At 43.6% G+C, this 21425-nt stretch overlaps 1 long non-coding RNA gene across 1 annotated transcript in view; it reads left to right on the top strand.

Annotated features, from left to right (window-relative positions):
- The first annotated feature begins 19691 nt into the window (after positions 1 to 19691).
- Positions 19692 to 21425, top strand: part of LOC136631381 (uncharacterized) — a 67913-nt gene continuing 66179 nt past the window's right edge. The window contains exons 1-2 of the long non-coding RNA XR_010793008.1: positions 19692 to 19788; positions 20764 to 20871. This is a non-coding gene — a long non-coding RNA (uncharacterized lncRNA). The remainder of the gene's footprint in view (positions 19789 to 20763; positions 20872 to 21425) is intronic.

Raw genomic sequence — 21425 nt, forward strand, 5'->3', positions numbered from 1 at the left:
TAAAACTACCAATTTTGGCAAGAAAGCTAACTATCAAATGTGTATTGGAGTCATTTGACTCTCTCATGCAAGCAGGATAGGGCCTGATGGATTTTAACATGTCCCCTTGTTCATGAGGGAGACAAGCATCTTCTATAGAAAACTGGCAGAGGCTTAAAGCATTTTCCCAAGACTTGAATATTATTAACTTATCCTCATGATAGATCATCAATATAGGATGTGTTGAGGACAGAGGCATGGGACCCCAGCCGCTCAGCTATTTGAAGAGGCTGTGGCTCTCAGTCGAGCACTATGTACATTTTGTAGCAGCAGCTCAATCGCATATACTTCAATTGAAAGCATGAAATTTACTGTAGATCTGAAACCAAAAACTGTAACAAAATCTGCACCTATAGCACAGACTTTGACAGGTTTTCTGTCGTGGTTGTGATATGGAATTTGGTGGGGAATATCCATTGTGGATATTCTGCAACATTTCCTGAACATACTCCTAATCACCTCTCTCTATTGAAATACATGCACACTCATTGTCAAAAAATATCAAGCACCTAGAAGGAGTTCTCGAAATAAAATGCAACTTTCTTTGTGTGATTGTAAAGTTGATATAAGTAAGTGATTACAATATCAGAGCAAAAGGATCTTTTATTGTGGAAAACTGAATACTCGGAAGGAGGCTCTAGTACCCTGTTGGGCCGCTTCTAGGTTGGATGGAAGATACAATATGGACGGGCATAAAGGCTCAATTACCCTGTTGGGCCGCCTCTAGCTTGGATGCAAGATGTGATACAGGTGGGTATGTAGGCATACAGGTTCCATATGGTATCCTGCGGCATATCACTCCACATTTGCTGTAACTGCGCCTCTAGATAATACAAACTAATAGGCTGTTGAAATTGATGTCCCAGATGGTCCAATACTTGTTCTCGTTGCAAAAAATCTGGCGACTAGGCAGGCCACGCATGTGTGTCAAGATTGTGAAAACATTTCTGGGACATTCTTGCTGGCTGCAGCCGAGCATTATCATGCTGGAAAACGCCTCTTGGAAGCTGCCGTGAGAGAAACACACGTGGCTGCAGGATGTCCTGAACATAGCGCTGAGTAGTCATTGTCCCTCATACCACTACTAGAGGTGACCGATTGTCGAATGCAATGTCTCCCCCCATACCATCACACTAGCAGGGGGGGCATTGTAACACTCTACAGCAAAGGCAGGATTGAGGCTCTCACCCCTAGGTCTCCAGACATGAACACAGACATTGTAAGTGCTCAAACTAAACCTGGATTCACCGCTGAAGACTACCCAGTTCCACTCCGTCGCAATCCAGTTTCATGGTTCATGACACCACTGCAAATGGTGTCATGGCAGGACATGTAATGGGCGCCATGAGACCAAATGTCCTTCAGCCAAGCACTTGAAAATTGTTCCAACAAACACAAGGACCTGTAGTGTCGATGCCACCTGTCTCTGGATGGTGGACAATGAAACAGTTGGAGCTGCTCGTGCTTGTTAGAATATCCTCTCTTCTGGTGGTCTGTCAAGGGCGTCCTGAACCTATTTGGCTTATGTACATGTCCTCACTAGAGAAGAGCGAACGTACTCATTTAGGGCTATTTCGCAATCGAGCATCGCTTTTTTCGAGTAACTGCCTACTTAGGTGAAAAAATTGGGGGGCGCCGGGGGTGAGCGGGGGGTTGCAGAGGGCAGTGGGGGGGGGGAGAGAGCTGTAAGGAAGCGAGGATGCTGACCATATACGCACAGGAATGGTGATACCCCAGTGGAAGAACAAGTACGGTTGTGTAGCGCAAACTCTGCCAGCGGCAGGAATTCTGCCCACTGAGCCTTTTCGCTAGCAAACAACCATAAGTATTGCACTAAATCCCGGTTCTTTCGCTCAGTCTGTCCATTAGTTTGCGGGTGGAATGCTGATGAGAAGAAAAGCGATGTTCACAGGTTTCTACAGAAGGCTCGCCAAAATTGCACAACAAACTGAACACTGCGATCAGATACAATGTTCTCGGGAACCCCATGTAGACAAATGATTTCTTTTACAAAAATCTTGGAAAATTCTATCGCAGAAGGTAGCTTCTTTAACGCCATTTTTAAGAAGCGGTCTACAACAACTAGGATAGTGGTGAACTTCTGAGACTCAGTTCAATCGGTGATAAAATCTACCGATAAATGCAACCACACACCATCACACAGATGGCACAAACCATCTGCCCTCCGGCACCCCTGAGGGAGCGTCCTGCTGACAATTTTGTAGATGAGGAACGAGATCAGATTCTACAGCTGCCACCACCACCCCAGGTGCCAAGATATTCTCGGGAGCCACTGTCTCACTTTCCAGCGAACCGAAACTCTGTGAGAGGGGGCGTCTGCCTTCACGTTCTTCTCCCCTGGAATATATGTAACGACGAGGTTAAAATTGGCGAAAAACAACGCCCACCTGGCCTGACGAGCTGTGAGTCTCTTAGCGTTAGCGAGATATACCAAGTTTTTATGATCAGTATACACGGTAATGAGATGCCTTGCCCCCTCAAGATGGTGACACCACTCTTCTAGATACCACTTAATCGCCAATAACTCACGATTACCCACTTCGCAGTTATGTTCCACCGAACGGAACTTCCACGAAAAGAACGCACATGGACTATACCCAGATCTCCTGCTGACTTCCTAAGACAATACAGCCCCCGCCCCCACCTCAGACGCATCAACCTCAATGAAAAACGGTCGCCGCACGTCAGGTTGTACTAGCACCGGGGCAGCAATAAGTTAGGGATTGAGAAATAACAGAATAATTCTTAATGAATTTACAGTAAAAATTTGCGAAACCTAAAAACCGCTGGAGAGCTTTTAGGTTGTTTGGTCTGACCTATTGAGAGATTGCTGCCACTTTATCAGACTCCATTTGAATCTCCGTGGGTGAAATCACATAACCAGGGAAAGACACTTGTTTAGTACCAAAAATGCATTTCTCCAACTTGACAAAAAGTTGGTACTCATGCAAACGGGTCAGAACCAACCTCAGGTGCCGCACATGTGAATCCCAGTCTGGGGAATACACCAGAATGTCATCGAAATATATGACCAAAAATACCCCCTGGAAGTCATGGAAGACCGTGTTCATAAAACCCTGAAACACAGCGGGGGCGTTACAAAGTCCGAAGGGCATAACTAGACATTCAAAATGTCCGAACAAGGTGTTGAACGCGGTCTTCCACTCATCTCCCTTTCGGATGCAAATTAAATTGTAAGTCCCCCTTAAGTCCAATTTGGAAAACCAGTGGGCCCCTCCACCTGATTTAATAAATCAGGAATCAGGGGCAAGGAGCACTGATTCTTCACTGTAATTTTATTCAAAGCCTGATAATCCACACAAGACCTCAATGTCCAATCCTTCTTCTCTACAAAGAAGAGACGTGCCCCGGCAGGGGACCTGGACGGCCGGATATGTCGTTTGGCCAGAGACTCTGAGATATAGGACTTAAGGGCTTCGTGCTCACGCCCAGACAAATTGAAAATGTCTCCCTTAGGGATGGGACTGTCGGGGATCAAATCAATAACACAGTCCCACTCCCTATGGGGAGGCAAAGGCTCAGACAGGTTCTTGGAAAATATGTCATGAAAATCAGACAAATACTCAGGAATAAGTATGGTATCTGCTGAACACATGGATATAGTAGCTAAGTGACTATGACAGGACAACCCCCAATGTGTCAATTCCCGAGTGGACCAATCAAATCGGGGATTGTGCAGTGCCAACCAGGGCATACCAAGCACTACATCAACTGACATTCTTTCCATTACCAAGAACGACAGATTCTCAGAATGGAGAACATCCACAGTGAACTGTAAAATGGGAGTACTCCATTGAACAACACCTGCAGACAGAGGGGTAGAATGAATAATAGTGAAGCCGAGAATTCAGTCATCAGAGCTCTGACAAAACTTAAACTAATCAAATTGGCGGCAGCACCCGAATCAATAAAAACTTGACCGGACCGAGTGAAATTCCGGAAGCCAATCTGACAAGGCACCAACAACTTAGTGAGTACCTGTGATCCTAGGCGATCCTCCCAAAAATCGCCTAGGATCTGAAGTTTTCTGCCAGTTTGGACTGATGTTGTAGACACTTCTGAGGACAGGTCGCTACACGATGTCCGGCTTTCCCACAATAGAGGCAGAGGCGATGAGTCATCCGGAACCGTCACCGTTCCTCGGGACTTAGCTGATCCACTTGCATAGGATCGGCACCAGAAGTTAGTATGGGAGAAGTGGGAGCGGGTCTGCTGGATTCCCTAGCCTTATGGGACTGACGTTCCTCTTTTCTAGATCTCAGTCTCCTGTCAGCCTTAAAGGGGTTGTACCGCAAATACAAGTAAAGTTAAACACTTCTGTATGGCCATATACATGCACTTTGTAATATACATCATGCATTAAATATTGGCCATACAGAAGTTATATACTTACCTACAGGGGGTTCCTCCCCCCCGTGTTGGCATCCCCATCTCCCTGGCGCAGACCAAATCCTTCTCCTGGCTCGAATAGATGCGCTTGCGCAGTCTGCCTCTTCTGTCCTGTGGACGAGCCGCTCCAGCGTGCTCGCGCCGCACAGGTCGTCTGCGCATGCCATGACACCCGCACGGCTCCCTGCGATCTCATTGCGGGGGGACCATACGGGACCCTTGAACATTGTTCAGGGGATTTAAATGCTGCTGCTAGAACTGCCAGCGGCATTTAAAGGGTTAATAGCACTGATCAGCCGCACAGCTGATTGCAGCTATTGCGCGTGGGTGTCAGTTGTAATAAAAAGCTGACGCCCTTGCTGTATTAAGAGAGGTCACCCCACGATCTCTCTTCATATATACCCTGACGTAGCATGGCATAAATGTATTTCCTGGAGCATTAAAGGATTAAAATGGGGTCATTTGTGGGGATATCTACCATTCTGACACCTATGAGCCTTTGCAATCTTGGCTTGGTGTAGAAAAACAAAGTGTTCTTCAAAATGTTGATAAGTAATGTTAAATTTGTACGGCTCCTAAATGGTTTTTCAAATGTGTGTCCAGAATAAAGTAGACAGATGGAAATATATACTTTAGCAAAAATTTATATAGTATGTTTGCACATATTTGAGATATTACAGTTGAAAATGTGAAAGAATAAAAATGTTCCCAATTTTGGCACTTTTAATAAATATACACAAATTCTATTGGTCTATTTTACCACCTAAATGAAGTACAACATGTGGCAAAAAAACAATGTCAGAATCACCTGGATATGCAAAACCTTTACGGAGTTATTCTATGTTAAAGTGACACGTCAGATTTCCGAACTTTGGCTTGGTCACTAAGGTGAAAACAGGCTTTGTCACTAAGGGGTTAATTGAGTTACATCTTTTTGCATCATTTGCATCGATTGCATCATAGAGGCGTCTAGTGGTCAACACAGTCTACACGAGGGGAAAAAGAAGTCCACTACAGACTAACAGCCTCTGAGAGCCTTTTTATAGGCCAAGCATGGAACCACTTTTAGGGCCCTAGGTGGCAACTCTAATCATTTGCATATCTGTCTGAGATGGAACCGCATGCCGAGTTTTGCAGCAAAACGACAACTTCTTCTAGGGACTTGAATTTTTTTTACAAAGAGTGTAACTAGAGGAGTTGGCGGAGTTGTTGTCAGCAAAACGAGCGTCCAGCCAATAACTTCTGTATCTAAAATGTATGGGCAGCTGCCATCTGTAGACCCCTGTAGACATCTAGTTTATTGTAGAAATACACGTTGGGAGAAATTTATAAAGCCGGGTAAAATTAAAACAATCATTTTCACCCATATCACACAATTTCATTTTTTAATGGCAGGGAATGAAATGAAAGCTGCGCTGGGATTGGTTGTTATGGGCAACAAAAACTGTTTTAATGTTAGGCAATTTTATAAATCTCCTCCATATGTCCTAATCACAGACACGTCAGTTGATCTGATCTTCAGGACAACTCTTGGGATTGTCTATTTATTTAGCTGTTCAGAAGCTACATGCCAGCTGATATGATGACATCAGCATGTCAAGTGTTTTCCTTGCTCTGGTCTGAGGGTGTGTGACTGTAACAGGAACATTTAGGGACATTTAGAAATGGAAATTATCCAGATTGTTTGGGTCTTAAGTCCTGTACACAGGGGGCAGTATTATAATAGATATATTTAGTATATAGAAAGTTAGAGAAAATGGAAAATACACTTAGCACATATGTGTATCATTAGGATTTAATAGACAGTATTTTAGGTGTTTTCCAGAGGGATATCCTCAGCTTAAAAGAATAATAAATTGCTGATATAGAATGTATTAATTATCAAAATGACCCGATGATGTACAATTACACTGATAGCTTATACATTTATTGCATCCGGCACATAGTAGAGCGAAGAAGACCCCAAAGCAGGTGAGCCGCCGGGTTAACTGCAGGAGCATGGCTCGAGAATTCTCGCAGCGGGATCTTACCCAGCCGTCTGAAGAAGGCCATAGTGATTAATGTTTTTCAGATTATAAAGTGTAGACCAGGCAGCATCAGATGTGGTTTTAAATGATTTTCAAATCTTTATTCCTCCATGCCACATCTGATGCTGCCTGGCCTGGTCTACACTTTATAATCTGAAGGACTGTGAGGTCTTGATCCGGACCTAAACGGGCTGTTGCATCCACCTACTCCTCGCTGTATGGATTACAGGATATCAGAATCTGATTGCATCGATTCTATGTAAGTGCTGCAGTTGATATAAATTGTTTATAGTGATTAATGTTTAACTGAAGCCCAATTTACTGCCTGCCGTATGCTATCAAAATCTTCATAACATGTTGGAACTGTTATAAATAATGTGATTACTGTAACCATGTGAGTTCTGACCTTATCTGATCAGAGTTCTGTAGCTATAAATAAACTTCTGCTGTTACAACTGACCTAAACGATTGAGAAAATTAAAGAGTAGTATAGTAGTTATATTCTTGTACATAGGGGGCAGTATTATAGTAGTTGTATTCTTGTACATGGGAGGCAGTAGTATAGTAGTTATATTCTTGTACATAGGAGCAGTATTATAGTAGTTATAGTCTTGTACATAGTGGGCAGTATTATAGTAGTTATATTCTTGCACATAGAGGGCAGTATTATAGTAGTTATATTCTTGCACATAGGGGGCAGTATTATAGTAGTTATATTCTTGTACATAGGGGGCAGTATTATAGTAGTTATATTCTTGTACTTAGGAGGTAGTATTATAGCATTTATATTCTTGTACATAGGGGCAGTATTATAGTAGTTATATTCTTGTACATAGGAGGCAGTAGTATAGTAGTTATATTCTTGTACATAGGAGCAGTATTATAGTAGTTATAGTCTTGTACATAGTGGGCAGTATTATAGTAGTTATATTCTTGCACATAGGAGGCAGTATTATAGTAGTTACATTCTTGTACATAGGTGGCAGTATTATAATAATTCTATTCTTGTACATAAAAGGCAGTATTATAGTAGTTATATTCTTGTACATACAGGGCAGTATTATAGTAGTTCTATTCTTGTACACAGGAGGCATTATTATAGTAGTTATATTCTTGTACATAGGAGTAGTAATATAGTAGTTATATTCTTGTACATAGGGGGCAGTATTATAGTAGTTACATTCTTGTACATAGGAGGCAGTATTATAGTAGTTATATTCTTGTGCATAGGAGGCAGTATTATAGTAGTTAAATTCTTGTACATAGGTGGCAGTATTGTAGCATTTACATTCTTGTACATAGCAGGCTATATTATAGTAGTTATATTCTTGTACATAGGGACAGTATTATAGTAGTTATATTCTTGTACATAGGAGCAGTATTATAGTAGTTATATCCTTGTACATAGGAGCAGTATTATAGTAGTTATATTCTTGTACATAGGGATAGTATTATAGTAGTTATATTCTTGTACATAGGGGGCAGTATTATAATAGTTATAATCTTGTACAAAGGGGGCAGTATTATAGTAGTTATATTCTTGTACATAGGGGGCAGTATTATAGTGGTTATATTTTTGTACTTAGGTATAGTATTATAGTAGTTATATTCTTGTACAAAGGGGACAGTATTATAACAGTTATATTTTTGTACGTAGGGGGCAGTATTATAGTAGCTATATTCTTGTACATAGGGGCAGTATTATAGTTATATTCTTGCACATAGGGGCAGTATTATAGTAGCTATATTCTTGTACATGGAGGCAGTATTATAGTAGTTATATTCTTGTACATAGGGGGCAGTATTATAGTAGTTATATTCTTGTACATAGGGGGCAGTATTATAGTAGTTATAATCTTGTACATAGGGGGCAGTATTATAGTGGTTATATTTTTGTACATAGGTATAGTATTATAGTAGTTATATTCTTGTACATAGGGGACAGTATTATAACAGTTATATTTTTGTACGTAGGGGGCAGTATTATAGTAGCTATATTCTTGTACATGGAGGCAGTATTAAAATAGTTTTATTCTTGTACATAGAAGGCAGTATTATAATAATTATATTCTCGTACATAGGGGGCAGTATTATAGTAGTTATATTCTTGTACATAGGAGGCAATGTTATAGTAGTTATATTCTTGTACATAGGGGGAAGTATTATAGTAGATATATTGTTGTACATAGAAGGCAGTATAATAATAATTATATTCTTGTACATAGTAACAGTATTATAGTAGTTCTATTCTTGTTCTCAGGAAGCGGTTCTATAGTAGTTCTATTGTTGTACACAGGGTGCATTATTATAGTAGTTATATTCCTGTATGTAGGGCTAGTATTATAGTAGTTCTATTCTTGTAATAGATCTATTTTAATTCTCATCTCCTAAACACAATAATGTGTAATGGTATGATAATAATAAGAGACAGAAGACTTGTATAGTGCAGTAGATGACTGTAACTTCTTAGGCTGGGCACATGCTCATGTACTGTATTATCTCACCTATTGGGCAGTGTTTGTGCACATGCTAGACTACTTATTATGTAAGGGGCAGTTCCAGCACTCACCCAGTCTAATAAGCGGTGACCTCACTGATGTGACTGACTGCATTCCACAAGCCATGTGACCAGCAGGATTATGGAAATCGTCTGATTTGGCATATACCGGGCCAGCTGTAACAGACATTGCAGATTCTACCTCCTCTCTTATTTTTTCAAATGGAATTAGAGGCTTGATTCTTTCTGAAAGAAGTTCTTCAATAAAAGCTGTTTACTTCTTTTCCTGTATTGGTATCATGGCAGATGAAGATTGAAAGTACGCAGCACTGCTATCAAGATCTCTGTTTACAGTCAGTGAATTGTCTGTAAATCCTACAAACCTAATACTTCTCCCTACTGAGATTTCTCTAGAGTTGTAGCCAGACGAGGCTACAGCGCTGTAACGGAATTCCCGAACGGAACCATTCACTTCTATTGCCAAACGGACACCTATTTGATGTTCGCTTTACCAGGTTTCTGTTTGTTTCCGCTTTATTTGGAATATACAATAACATAGTTGACAACACTATTTTGTACTCTAAATAAAGCAGAAACAAATGGGAACCTTTTAACATGGACATCAAATAGGTATCTGTCTCACAATAGAAGTGAATGGTTCCTTTTGTTTTCATTTGGGGATTCCGTCACACCGCTGTTTTCAGCAGCTGTAAAGGAGTCCCTGAGCGGTATCACATACAATATACAATAAGGCTGCTTCTGCACGGGCGACAAGATAGTTGATTTTGTCGCTATGTGAAAGTGCTACAAATCGCATGTATGTGGAGCCCAATGGGATCTTCCACATGAACGATGTTTCGTAGCCTGTAACATTGCGAGACTACAACATTTTTTTGTAGCCCATGTTTCCCAATGGAGCCTTTCTTTGTGTTGCATCGCATCGCACGAAAACCTACTGTAAAAAGCCTAAAATAAGCCATAGTTGCAAAAAAAAAGAAGAAATATATCACCTAAGAGGCGCCATCTGGCTCTAGCGCACATCTCTCAATGCTCCCCGACATTTAAATGAAGTTCTCTGGCATAGCTTCCTGGTCAGGAGTTTGAAAAACCCTGCCTCCAGGAAGCTCTGCCTTTGATTGACTGAGCGCAGCGACACTCAGTCAATCAGAGCCAGCGCTCAAAGAGCCAATCACAGCCATTCATTAAGTTGGGGAGCTTCGGGAGACGTTCGTCGGAGGCAGACAGCGCCTTTTAGGCCCCCTGCACATGGGCGGAAATTCAGCGGCGGGATTTCCCGTAGAATTTCTGCCTGTGGAAGCTGCCATAGGATTGCGTTAGAAAACGCAATCCTACGCAGACGGCCATGATTTGTCCGTGCGAAATCTCGCGCGGTAAACAAATCGTGGCATGCTCTATTTCTGTGTGGGGCTCGCAGAGGCCCTCACAGAAATGTCACTCCCCGGCCGCTGGCTCTGCTCTGCGCATACCCAAGTCTTTTTCACATGTGCTGCTGCTTACCCCAATTCCTCCCATTCTGTATGTGCTTTTTTTAATTTTTCTTGCCCAGATGTAGGACTTTGTATTTCTCCTTGTTTAATACCATTCTGTTAGTCGCTGCCCACTGTTCAAGCTTTTCTAGATCTTTTTGAATACCCTCTCTTTCTTCCCTAGTGTTGGCTATCCCTCCTAGCTTTGTGTCGTCGGCAAATTTGAGCAGTTTTCCATCAATTCCCTCCTCCAGATCATTTATAAAAATGTTGAACAACACTGGGCCTAGGACAGAGCCTTACAGGGACGGTCTGTGACAATGCCCCTATTGACAGAGTGTTGGGGGTTAAAAGCATAATTCCATAACACTGTCAACAATTGTCAAATACTAATAGCTAAATGTAAAGCAGGAACCATGGAGATGACAGCTACTACCCATCTAACCGCAACAGCTTGCCCATGCATGCATCCTATGGCTGCCCATTTACATTACACCTTGACTGCACCCATAAGCTTAAAAGGGGATGAAAAGTGTCAGGTGGGGGGCGGAAAGTTTTTTTTTACTATTTTTCAGTGTAACAAATTGAAAACATGGCAGGTTGTCCCATAGCCAGGTAGCACTAGTGTCTATTCATGGATATAGTAATGAAATCATGTTGTTTTAGCCCTTGCTAAGATCTTGTTTTCTGTTCGTCCCTTGTCACCTCCCTAGGCTGTGTTATTCATACTAGTAATTCATTGAGCCTTGTCTCTGTCTGAGACCTTTAACAATTTGTTTCAGCCTTCAGGCAGCCTCATCTGTCGCCTTCTGTTCTATGATCATAAGACAATAGGAGGTGGACAGGATGTTTGAAGACAGCTCACTTAGATTTTTCTTGATGTTTGGGTCCAACCCGAGATCAACACCTCATTTAATAGAAAACTTTACCAGATCCGCTATAAACTATGAGTAGCTCAACTTTATTAGATGATATAGAGAGCACCAATTGTGTCTAGTAATTGCCTCTCCCCTTAAAATACTAATAAATTTGCGGGTTGAAACCATTGCCGCTGTGTCATTTTGTATGAACAATTAGCTCTCACTACTACTTCTAACTTAACTCATCGGATGACTCCTTTACAAGTGTATTTGAGTTAGTATATTAGGAGGGTAACTGCCTGGTCTCCAAAAGAATACACGCCACTGGCGTAGCTATAGAGGATGCAGTTGCCCAGGAGCCTTAGGGGGCCCATTAGGCCTTTCTTCTCCATATATAAATAAAGCATTATAGTTGGGGGCCCTGTTACAGGTTTTGCATTGGGGCCCAGAAGCTTCAAGTTACGCCTCTGAATACAGCTGCCAGTTGTACACCCATATCTCGGCAATGGAGGTGGTAGAGGGCATCTTATCATGGCAGCACTTGGGGAAAATCTAAGACTAGTGAAACCCAGCCTTTTCCATACGGGCGCTGCAATTTTCGACCGCCTGCACTGCGGCCGAAAATCACATGAGCAAGATCGCAGCTAAATATCAAATTTTTTCAGCTATTTAGACAGCCGGGTGTGGCATATATGCACTGCAGGCCGGAATACTGTCGGCCGCGGAGAGAGGGTTTAGCAATGCTAATCTCTCTCCCCCTCTCTTTGCCGGCTGATCGTGGCCATAGAAGTTCCCATAGAAGCCTATGAGAGCTGCCGGAAAAGGGAGGGGGAGGTAGATGGCAGGGAGTTTAGCAGCGTGTGCTGCTGCTAAAGTCCCTGGCCCTCCCCTTGCTGGCAGCTCCCATAGGCTTCTATGGGAGCTGCCGACTGATCATGACCAAAAGATAGGGCAAGACCTATCTTTTCTGGCCGCGTGTAAAAGCGGACGATTGGAATCTGCAGTATATGTGCTATCTTTTCCAGCCAGCCAATTTTATGTGCCAGAAAATCACTTATCTTGAATGAATGCATTGGAATCCAATTCCTCAGATGGCTGCGATTTTTGCCCAATGTTTTATTGTGGCAAAATAGCCGCAATAAAACGTTCATGTGAATAGAGCTTTAAGCCACTCACAGGGCTTGGTCAAAATTCATGAAGGTCTCAAGACAAACTGTTTAGTTGAAGCATACTTTCATGTCTGAGAAGGAGCAGGAAGATGAGTGGTAGTGCCCTAATACTTCCAAATAATTGTGCCATTATATAAAGTGTCAAAAGAACTACAGCAAACATAATATGTCCACATAATACAGCCGCACACAATCAGAAAGGCAGATTTGTAACATTTGCCTGGAAATTCTATGTTCCCCCTCGTGTTTGCGAGGGATAGGTGATAAAGGTCTGATTGGTGGGGGTCTTATCACTGAGACCCCCATTGATCCCGAGAACAGAGGTCCCATGTCCCTCTCCACTCCTCACTGCAGGCTCACTGCACCCCGTGCAGTCAGGAGGAGCTCTAATGGAGTGGCAGTCAAGCAGGCACGGAGCTGCTTCATTCTTCTTCAATGGGACTGCCGGAGATAGCCAAGTGCTTGTACTCAACTATTTTGGTCAGCTGCATTGAAATGAATGGAGCAATACTGTGAACGCTCAACCACCACTCAGTTAATTGATCTCTTCACTGCATGGGGTGCAGTGAGCCCCAAGTGAGGAGGAGAGGGAGACACGGGATCCCCGATCCTGGAATCGGCAAGGGTTTCCGTGATCAGACTATGGAAAGGTGATAAAAGTCAATCGTGGGAGAACCCAAGATTTTAACTTTGCCAGTGGACAGAAAAGAAACCATTCCGTATATTAAAAATAGTACAAATTGAATAAAGAAAAGCTGATAAAAGGTTGTCTGACATTTTCTCTAGGATGGGGAATCATGTTGAAAAGTAAAGTTTGCCTTTAGATGATATGCATGGGCAGCTTACTGTGTTGGGAGCAAAGGGCAGTGATGACTTAGAGGTAGATGACCGCAGTTCTTGTCTACACTATAGCACTGTTTCTACTTTGTTAGCTCTGATTTATGGTATGTGCTGCGTTACATAACAAGCTGATATACAGCATGACTCAGTAATCAGGGTGATGGGATCATCATGTGACACTATATAATAACTGGTCATGTCATATTCTTCACGGTGCCTCCAATGTGCAGTATAGCTGACCAGTACAGTGCTGAAACCACCCAGCATTATTTTGTGGTTTGAGATGGTGCAGCGACCAAGACACGAGGCCCACGCTGAGGAGTTGGCGGGTTAGGGATGGCACTTGTGATGGTGGCTCTACCAGACTCCTCCCCGGAGGGACGCACAGAACCCCGGCCAAGGGACCGCTAGGCCTCTTCCAGGCAATGCTGGGTCAGCAATTAGTATAATAGACTGTAGACATTGTCACTTGTGACGCCACCGTTCCTTCTCACCGATGACTCTGGCGGTCCACACACGATTTAACTTGAGAAAACTCAATGACTGGTTATGAACAGTTACTGGCAAACTTTACATCAGGCTTTGCAGAATACAGTCTTCTCACTCGTGCAGGTAAAGACAGCTTTAGCAGACGGTCAGGGAGGAGGACGCAGGATGAAATCGGGCCTACAGTCTCATTATCTATAAAGCTCCGCTCCTGAACATACACACTCCATGTTCCAGACTACCACCGGAGGGGGACACAACACTCTGTAGACACTCATTTGCTACTTTTTGTATTGACGACTGCACTGCGGACTCCTTTTCCTCTCTCACTCTCCTCAGAGGCGGTTCCTGGGATGTTAAACGTCAGGATACCTCTCTTCCTCTTCCATCACTCCACCACATCTGGCCGGCACTCCTACTCCATTCCTAACCATTGAAGATGATGAAAGACTAACCACAACTAGCTTTCAATCACTCATATTTATAATCCTATGACATTACGTGACTAGACAGACTTGATACTTTTTCCCAAACATATCCCAGCCACTTGCAGACATTAACCTCTTACATGCTGCAGCTGTGCAATACACATAATAGCAGATAAGATACTTTGCACAGTGCATCCACATAAAAGACATGACATGTATCACTATTATGGAGGGGCCAGATATATAGACTTCGGGTCACTACAATGGTATTGAGAATTTGGGAATCAAATTGCAGTATTAGGGCGCCCACCCACTGGCGATTTTTTTTTCTTTGCGTTTTGCGTTTTTTCTCAAGAGCAATTAGAATTGAATGTACTCCTGTCCACTGGCGTTTTTTTTGCGTTGCGTTGCGTTTTTTAACATAGGAACTGTCAGTTGCATATGTGTCCTTATTTTTCTCCTAATGCACCCATGAAAGTCAATGGAAATTAATGGAAAAGCCGCGAAAACGCCGCGAAAACGCGACAAAGAACGCCGCGGAAAACGGGGGGGGGGGGGGATGGAAGAGCCAGGAGCTGGAACTGAGAGAGAGGAACTGAGAGAATGGGGAGAGGTGGGGCGGGGCTAATTCTTACCACTTAGCCCCGCCCACCTCCTTTCATTGCAAATAGTGCAGAGGGGCGGAGAGGAGGCAGAGAGGGGGCGGGAGCTCAGTTCCTGCTCCTGGCTCTTCCATCCTCCCCCCCTGTACATGAGGACGACGTATATCAGCTTGGCGTGAAAACCGAGCTGATATACGTTCGTGGGAATGTAGCCTTAAGTGTCGCTCTTTAAAGGGGCTGTCCTAAGAAATAACTAGCTGATCATTGGGGGTCCAAGCATTAGGACCCTTGCTGATCTGGAGAATGGGTCCTGAGCTTCCACGTGCATATCATCACTCTACTCATTTCAATGGGACTACCAGGGATAGCAAAGCACTTGAAGGCCAACAATCAGCTACTTAGCCCCTTTCCTATGGAGAGTTGATAACTTAATTTCATGGCACAACCCAGTTATGATAGTATGATTTGGATATTGCACATTTTTGGACACTATGTGGTGGTATTATGTAAGCTAAGATTATGAGGAAAAACTATCTAAAACAGCAAGCAGGGTAACACACCTTACTTGTCACTAGGGATGAGCGAGCGTTCTCGCTAAGGCAAACTACTCGAGCGAGTAGTGCCTTATGCGAGTACCTGCCAGCTCGCCTCAAAAGATTCAGGTGCTGGCGGGGGAGAGAGGGGAGGAAAGGGGGGGATATCTCTCACTCCCCCCCCCCCCCCCCGCTCCCTCCTGCTCCCTCCCGCAACTCACTGCTCTCCCGCGCCGGCACACGAGTAGGTTGCCTTAGCGAATACGCTCGCTTATCTCTACTTGTCACTCATAGGGCTTGTTCACAATTTTTGTGCGCATAATACTCAGTGAATAGAAGCCATTGATTTCAATGGGTTTGTTCACAGGAGTGCATTTAAAATAGGCGGAATGTCCAATCTTGGAGCATATTTACGCACCACAGAAGCAAATTGAATTCAATGCGCGTGCGTAAATCTGCACAAAATACACAGAAAACCTGCGTATTCGCTGTGTATTCATGCACAAACTCAATGCCACCTTGCACATTCTTTTGTACATGTGCAAGTACACATTGTATTTGCCCACACAAAAGCACACCGACGCGGGTAAAATACACGGGCGTAAATTATTTTCGGTATAATAAATATGCGTTTTTACGTGGCCGAAATGTGTTTACGTCCGTGTGAATGAGTGTCATTTTCTATAAAACCAGGCGTGATTTACCCATATCAGCCTCTGTACCCATAGTCCAGGATGTTTTACGCCTCGCACTGCAATCTTCTACTGGGGGGATGGAATTGTTCAGTATATTAAAATACGCATTAATATTCCACGTCTTTTCTATGTCACTAATTGTGGCAAAAGACAACTTAGAATTGAATTCTACTTTTATTAACAGGGGTGGAGTTGTGACTACCCCTCACTCTACAAATCTAACCGTACAACAATGAAGTAGTCATTTTTACAAATATAGTGTATACCTAAAGGACTGCACTTTGTAATGAAAGGGCAAAACCTTTAAACACACACTGCCTCTCTATCTATAAATGTCTACTTTCCAGTGGAGGTAAATTAACCTTAGACATTGTTATCCGCTGTCGACCTCTGGCGCCAATTGTATGTGGTGCCCCCCACTGAGTACACGGTACCTCACATACATACACAGCCTGCATTTAAGTCAATACACAACAGATGCAGTATGCTTTACAGGAGAGCGGCACACGTTTGCCATGTGAGGGACCTCGGAGAGCTAAATCCAGAACTTAAAAGGCTGAAGAAGTGTTTCTGAACCAGAACAGCAGTTCCAGGACATGGCGGGTAACTGGAAGCAGATGTCTGCTGGCAGCAGCTAATGATTCCCATCTGGAGCTTTCCCGCTTATTACCAGTAAAGTATAAACACAAGAGTTTCCTGTTGCCCCCGTCTATGTAGAAAGTGCAAGATTAAGTTTGCAGTAACTCAATCAGTTCACACTGAGCTTCCAATTTCCCCCATTTCCCCGAAAACGCAGACTCATTCTTTAATTTTCATTTTCAACTGGTTCATCATCCGGACTGAAGTAAACATTATTTCCATATATAAACCATATTGATGTATGGATATGATGGTCACAGTGCCCAGTGTACCCAGAAGATAGGCAACCTCAGTGCTCCATACCAGTGCCAGCTTCAAGGACTCCATAACATTGCCAGCCTCTTAGGCCGGGCTCATACGGGCGGACCAGATAGCACATACGGGCAGACCACAGCAGATTATGGTTGTGGACCCGGCCGGCGACCCTGCATACCTGTTACTACTATATTGTGAATGACCACAGCAGCTCGCCGGCAGTCATGCGCAGTACAGGTTTTTTTTTTTTTTGCTTATTTGTATCTCCCGCGCCATCGCTTAGCAATGGAGCAGGTACCTGCAGCCCATATGCAATATTAATTGCGTATACGCTGCGGGTCAGACGGCCTCCATTGACATCAATGGAGGCGGTCTGTGTGCATTCCGAGGTAAAACAGAGCATGCTGAAATTTTTCTTCCGCTCGCGGAATACTCAGTTTGAATCTGTGAGGGGCCTTTTAAAGCCTGCATTTTACTGTGGATCTCCTGCGTGGACAGCAGGGGAGAGAACTGACAGTTCTCTGTGGTGAGCCTATCTGATAGATAGGCTCACTGCGGAGAATCGCGGCATGCCACAATTTGAGTCCCGTGAGCGGAGAATCCCTATCATTCTCCGCTCATGGATAGGGGGCTGCGCTTCAATGCTATGGAAAGCGTGCACTGTGTTACTCGTGGCCGGATTATCGCAGCAAGTAATGCAATGCACTATCGTTCGTGGACAGGAGTCCTTACGGTCCGGCCTTAGAGTTTCAATAACAATGGTAACCTCAGCTTCCCCATAACAGTGACAGACTCAGATTTGAATAATACAGTTCTATAGAGGTCAGATATCCATTTTTGATAACTTTTCTGCTGCCTACAGATCCTGGACCAACAGGAGGGGGTTGGAGTGGGGGGGGCTGGGGGGTGAAAAAGGCTGAACTAGATGGACTTTCTTTTCATTCAGCCTGACATGCTATGTTATCTCAGCACCATTTTAGTAATCTGTTTTAACACTGTGGGTACCCTCTACTAACAGACATAAACCTGATGACTCCATTTCAGTCTGTGGTACCACCATAACTCTGAGGCAGCACGCTCGATGTCTTGGGGTCATATTTGACTCTGTTATTTCCTCACACCCTATTTATATATTCAGTCACTTACAGGCTCATATCACCTGCACCTCAAAAACATCTCCAGAATCCACCCTTAAGCTAACGTCACACAGGCAAGTGCGATTTGGGGCCATGAATCTCGTCCCCATATCGTGCTTGCCATCAATGCAAAAGGCCCGAGAATGCGGGAGTTTTTATGTGAAAACAGCCCAGTATCACTTCAGCTGTCAGTCGCAGTGGGGGACCGCCGCTGAGTTTCTCCCATTGTTTTCAATGGGAGATCTTGCATTGCATTTCGTGCACCTAGCATGAGGTGCGATGCTGCCGCCGGCCCCATTTAAAGCAATGGGCGCTGCAATGTGACAGCACACAGCATGATAGTACATGCCATGATTTGTGTCCCAGATAGCATTGCTTCACGGTACCATGTGGGAAAATATCACTCATGTGTATAACCCCACTCAAAAGAATGGGTTCATATTTGTGCAAGATTTGGGTGTCTTGCAACGTACAAATCTTACTCAATTTTAGCACCTGTGTGAAACCAGCCTTACTTTAAATACATTATTCTTATTGTTCTGATCCTTTCTTGGATTGATTACTGCAACTCGCTATTAATTGTTTTTCCCTTCTCTAATCCATCCTGAATGCAGCAGCCAGGCTCATCTTTTTGTCCAACTGCAACACCAACGTCTCCATCCTGTGCCAGTCACTGCACTGCTTGCCCGTCCACTATGGAATACAATTATACTACTCTCACCCATAAAGCACTCCACTCTGCTGCACCACCCTATATCTCCATCCTCATCTCTGTCTACCACCCTACCCGTGCTTTCCATTCGGCCACTAAATTTACACCAAGTTTCTTCTTAATCCAAACCTCCCAATGCTTTCTCCAAGACTTTTCCTGAGCTGCACCAGTTCTCTGGAGTGCGCTACCCCAGCAATCAGGTTAATTCCCAATGTCCACAGTTTTAAATGTGCGCTAATGCCACATCTTTTTAGGGAGGCATACCACATTCCCTAATCTTACTCTTCAACTTTCCCCCTGCTTCTACATTCCCCCTCAGAACCTGACCCCTTCATCCCCCACACCACAAACACACTAATGCACATATCTGTATAGACAGAGATACTAGCTAGTGAGCAGCTCATACAGTTGTACAATACTACCCTATTGATTTAAAAGATGGCTGGACCATTGCACAGAACAAGCACTTGTACCTCTTGTATCAACCCTGTTCCCTCATAGACTGTAAGTTCTTGTGAACAGCGCCCTTACACAAATTATTTATTAGTTTAATGCTGTATGTAATGTCTGTTGTTAGTATTATTAATAGTGAGTGCAGCTCTGGAGTATAGTACAGATGTCACTTGGGATGAGCACAAGATAAGTAACATGCTTATTTGCGTAATGATTTAGGTTTTTCTATGTATTATACCTACTGTATAGATTGAACCTCTAGAGGATATACACTTTGAGGTGCACAGTTTGTTCAACCTTAATTGATTAATGTGGATTTTGCAAATAATTGCTTTAAAATCTATTTCAGGTCAAAACTGCCTTTTATCCTTATGTGCAGAGCATATGCTTATGTCTTCTACAGGTTGCCCTGTCCATTCCTGAGCGGTTACCACTAATGGGCAGCAGATGTATGAAGCATTTGATCGCTCCACCAGCTGCCTTATTAGCAGTATTTCAGGTAATACACTGCACTCCCCCAAGCCATTGCTTGCAGCTGAAAATGATTGTGATTCATTGATGCAAAGTTTTATATAGGAATTATCAGATTATTGTAAATGCTATAAAGGTTTTTGCCACGTTATACATATATATGACCACCTTCGTTGCCATATGAAGGTAGGGTCCCACACACCGTCTGCTGTGCACCCACCTTACGTCCGAGATGCAGCTGTAATGCAGCCAAAAGCAACAGGTTCGGGGTCGACCACAAATGAAATAAACTGATAATTGACTGTTGATTGTTAATAACATCAGTTTATAAATCTCGGATGTCTGCGATAACTGCATGCAGAGCACTGCAAATTGCTGGGCTGCTCCTGAACTTAACATAACAAGTCCAGATACTACCTGGCAGTTAGAGATTATCGATCGACATGCAGTTACAGCGGATCATCCACAGCATGCATTGGCACCTGCAGGGTGCCCCTAACCCTCGGGATTTACTGTTGATTTCCGGGCTGCATCTGGATTTGCAACTTTAGCCCGGCCATTATCTATACATGCTGAGCGTTAGTTTCTAGCGCTCGTGTGATAGCACCTTGAAAGGGACGTTCCCATCTCAGCCAAAAATGACCGCCACTCCGTACAAGGTGACCTTTAGACTGGGATTGTGAAAATTGTCTAGTGCGGCTGAAATACGCTGTTACTGTAATTGCCGTAAATGTCAGTGGGAGTTACTCAAACAGCATGGCACAGCAAGCTACACTGTTTGCATAATTCCCATTGACTGCTATGAGAGTTACAGAAACAGTATAGCGAAGCCCACTTGGCTGTTTCAATAATCCTGACCACCATTGGCCACCTCATACAACCTAGTTGGGGGCGAGAACAGGAGACCTGCACATATCTGACTTTTATGGCATATCCTGTGGCTATAAGAGCTTAGTTTATTGCTTGTTTGTTGCACCATTATTTCCCTTCTCTTTATTTTCAGTTGAGAGTATGAATGTTATAGAGCTTCAACAGACCATGATTCCCTCCCTGCGGGGCATCGTTTCTTCTTCTAGACCATCTTATTGTCATCTGGAAGCATGCCAAAAACGTAAGTCTTCAGCTTATATTTATTACAGTGTAAGGGAGTAGAGGAGCGATGAGCTGCCCCGCCACTCAGATACACCCCCCCCCCTACCTGTTTATGTTTGTGCTCCCTACCCAATGTACCTGCAGTAACCGCCACTGGGTGATAGGAGTTCATGCTGTGGGCCATGCGGCCACAGAACTACTGTAGGCATGATGAATGCACCCCGCTCTAGGAGAGGAGGCCCCAAGCCAAGCTAGGCACCTGTCACCTTACTCCTGTGTCAGGTGAGTCCATCTTAGGACTAGAAGTAAGACAGGCAAGGGGCTTTGTGTATACCTCACCTTTGAGGCTTGTGACCTGTGGACTGTGACTGGCTGTCGTTCATTTAAAATGAAGCACCCTCCAATGGAATGTAAAAATTGGAGTATGTACAGTAAAAGTTTGTGTTTTGCAAATTGAACTTTGCTTCTGTCTACCTTATTTCTTTGGCATCTGTAACAACCTACATGGAGTACAAAGGTAAAAACAGAAACATGTAACCCTTTCCCTGCTGCTGTTAATACTCTAGATAAGAG

Source organism: Eleutherodactylus coqui, chromosome 6, assembly GCF_035609145.1.
Source record: "Eleutherodactylus coqui strain aEleCoq1 chromosome 6, aEleCoq1.hap1, whole genome shotgun sequence".
NCBI lineage: Eukaryota > Metazoa > Chordata > Amphibia > Anura > Eleutherodactylidae > Eleutherodactylus > Eleutherodactylus coqui.